Source organism: Canis lupus, chromosome 26 (genome assembly GCF_003254725.2).
Source record: "Canis lupus dingo isolate Sandy chromosome 26, ASM325472v2, whole genome shotgun sequence".
Taxonomy (NCBI): Eukaryota; Metazoa; Chordata; class Mammalia; order Carnivora; family Canidae; genus Canis; species Canis lupus.
In genome coordinates this window covers 28,342,733-28,346,271 of record NC_064268.1, presented here as the reverse complement: position 1 = coordinate 28,346,271, position 3,539 = coordinate 28,342,733, and positions in this window count along the sequence as shown.

Here is a 3,539-nt window from a genome sequence, read left to right as displayed (position 1 = left end):
TGTTTTATGGGATCATGTGGTTCGCCGCGCGAGGAATCCGCCCGGTCCCCCCGCCGGCCGGGCCGGGGCGGGGCGGGGGCGGGGCGGGGCGGGGCCTGGCGGCGGGCGGGGCGCTCACCTGCGCGGGCCGGGCGGGGGGGCGCGGGGCGCGGGGCGCGGGGCGGCGGCAGGAGGGAGCGGCCCGGCGGGTGCAGCGGCGCCGCGCGGCCCCGGACAAAGGCGGCGCGTTGCTGGGGCGGCGGCGGCCCCTGCAGGCGGCGGCGGGGACGGCGGCGCGCACGGGAGCGGCGGGGGGCGCGGGCCCCAGGGCGTGGCGGCCGGGGCGGGCCGGGCTTGGGGGGTCCCGCAAGGGTCCAGCCGCCCGGGAGACCTCGTGCGGAGCCCCGAGGGGGGGCGCTCCCGCCCGGCCCACTCGACCCCCTAGATCCCGGAGCCCCCGCTCGCAGCAGCCCTCCGCTGGGGCAGGACCGCTCCGTCTGCCAGTTAGAAAACCGAGGCTCCAAGCTGGACAGGTTTCTGACGCCCCCAGACCGTCCTTGTGGCCCCCTCCGCACCAGCTCAGGGACGGGCCGCGGTCCCAGCCCTGCCCCGACCCACGGGTGCACCCACCGGTTCCCTCCTTTGGAACGCGGAGGCCCAGGAGATTCCCTGCCCATGCCCCCCCCCTCCGCAAAGCCAGCCTAGGCTCAAGGGCGGGAGAAGCCACTGACCCTGCCCCTTCCCACACACACCTGCACAGACGGCCCTCTGTCCCTCTCCTGGGGGGAGGGGGGTCTATCTGGCCCCCCAGATTAGCTCCTGGGGGCATCCGAGTCCTCAGCCAGCTGCCAGGCCAGCATCCCTGCCGCTGCCCCACACCCAGAGGGGCCCTGGACGCTGATCAGCCTGGCCTGGGCCTCCTGAGCCCACCCTGCAGGTAACAGGATCAGAGGGATGAGAGCCTGGCTGGCCAAGTTGGTTCCAATCTGTAGGACCCTGTGCCCAGGGCAGGCTCCGGACCCTTCCTTGTGACTACATCGTCATTCTGGCCAAGGGCTCAGTGGTCCCCCTGGGAGCCCTAGCCGGTGTCACCTGATGATACGAATCTGAGGGACCTGGTCACTAGAAAGCCTGGTGCACTCTGCATCCCCCCCCAGACCACACCTCCCAACCACAGAGGGGGCGCTGGGAGAGGTCAGCAGAGCACAGGGTTTGTGGCCCGCCAGCCTCACCAAGGGAAAGCAAGGAGCTCTCTGAGCCCGGCTGCAGGCAGCCCCGGGGGGTGGAAGCCAACGGTGGCAGCCCATGGGGGGCTGGCCCTCCGGTCGGGTGTAGGGCTGCAATGCCCGATCCCTCAGGCTGCACTGTGGCCCTGACCACAACTTTGCCCGCTCTGGCCCCGTTGCTTTCATCCCAGCCTTGCGTTACCAGGTCACAGCAGAGTACATTTAATTCCCAGACACACAGAGGTGAGGTGGAGCCCAGAGCACTCCGGTACCTGTGCACTTGGCTCCTGCCCCCAGCCACATGCCCGCAGGCACCTCTCCAGTGGGTGCTGCTTGCTGAGTGCCACCGGTGAATCCTTGCCACAGCGACACAGGAGGTGTGTCCTCCATTGTACAAGTGGGGAACCTGAGGCCAGACTGAGAGCCAGCAGGGGCTGAGGCTCGTCACCATGCTCGCACCCTTCCTCCAGAGTCCTTGCATGCAGCAGCTCCCAGACCAGGAAGAGTTCCCTCCACAGGGCCACCTCACATCAAACGGCGAGTCATGTGGCACTGGCCATTGGTCTGAGGTCTGAGCTAGGATCTCAGCTCCTGGGTGGCTATAATGATCCGGGACAGCAGGCTGACCAACCTGCTGACGATTGTGACCCCATTTTCCTGTAGGATCAAAGTCCCCTCCTGAGGGCAGTTGGGGACAGTCATTCTGGGGCACAAATGCACATAGGAGGGAACAGGGAGCTGGTATTGCCATGTGGAGGATTCTGGCGCCAGGATCCTCTCCAGCTGCCAGCTCGGATGTTTCTGGCTGCTCTGGGCTGGCACCTGGGCCTCCCACCTGCCCACAGGTTTGGGCGTTGAGAGCCCCCCCGCTCTGGGCCACAGGCAGGATACGTGCGCTCCCAGTCAGTACCTGGGCCAGCACCCTCCTCGTGGGCCACCCAGCCTGTGGGACGGCTCCCGGGCGTTGGCTGGGGCGGGGCGGGGTGGGCCAGGGCTGAGGGGGCTCAGGACAGGCGGAGACTGGGGCTAGGCGGCAGGCGGGTCCGCCCAGCAGGATGCGGCTCACTCTTCAGGCTGGAGACAGGGGGTTTGGTGAGGCACATTTATCAGGATGTGGGCAGGTGCAGGACAGTGTGCGGGACAGTGTGCGGGACAGTGTGCGGGACAGTGCGTCTCCCAGGAGGGCAGGTATGAGCCATTTCCACCCAGGGCCCAAAGGGTGAGAGAGGGAGGGCTCATGACAGTTGGTGAGGGGTCAGTGGGGAGGGCAGCCAGCCCTGGGGGCCGACCTCTGCGGGGGAAGCCAGAGACCATGTGGGAAGAGCTTGGTCACACACTGTCCTCCTCTCATGCTCTCCACCAGCCAGTTCCGGGGGGCCCAGCAGGGGTGCAGACAGGATAGGCCATTTGAGCCCCACTGATCTGAGCTCCCTCAGGCTTTCTGGAGATGGAGAGTAGGCATGGTCTGCTCTCGAGGCTAAACAGATCTGTCACCCCCCCACCGCACCCCCGGGCTGGCTTCTGCTTGCATCGCCCTCCTCAGACACGCCACTCATAGGATATGGCCTTCTTCGAGCTCAGGCAGCCCACCACGCTCCTCCAGGGATGGCACCGCTGCGGGGCTGCCTCACCCCCCCCCCCACCCTGGGGACCAGCGCTCACAGTCAGCATGTCAGGCATGAGAAGGCTCTCCCAGCTGCGTGACCTTGGCCCAGCCCCTTGGCCTCTCTGGGCTCAGTGCAGCCTGTAGACAAGCCAGATGCTGATGATTCCTGGGCTAGGTCAGCTGGTCACTGTTTCTCCTTTGTCTACCTCTCCTATCCCTTGAGAGGGCCAGTCGGGGCCCTCACGGGCAGGGTGGAATTTTCACTCAAACCTCCACGTTTAGGGGATCCCTGGGTGGCTCAGCGGTTTAGCGCCTGCCTTCGGCCCAGGGCGCGATCCTGGAGTCCCGGGATCGAGTCCTGGCCTGGAGCCTGCTTCTCCCTCCACCTGTGTCTCTGCCTCTCTCTCTCTCTCTGTGTCTATCATGAATAAATTAATTAATTAATTAAAAAAAAAACCCTCCACGTTTAACTAAGGGGACCCTTCTGCTGTGGCTGGTCCTGGGCTGATAGGGACACAGCTCAACCTCCTTAGAAAGCCGCTGCTTGCGCGGGCTCCTGTCCTGGAGAGACAGGCTTGTGGTGGCTTTGCTTGGGCAGCCCAGAGGGGTACCCACAGGCATGCAGTAGCCCCAGGGCCTTCCCGGGGAGGTGTGGGGAAGCAAGAGAATGGTCTCTGTTGCATACATTCTGGACCCCTCCAGGGCAGTGCAAGGAGAGACCTGGAAGG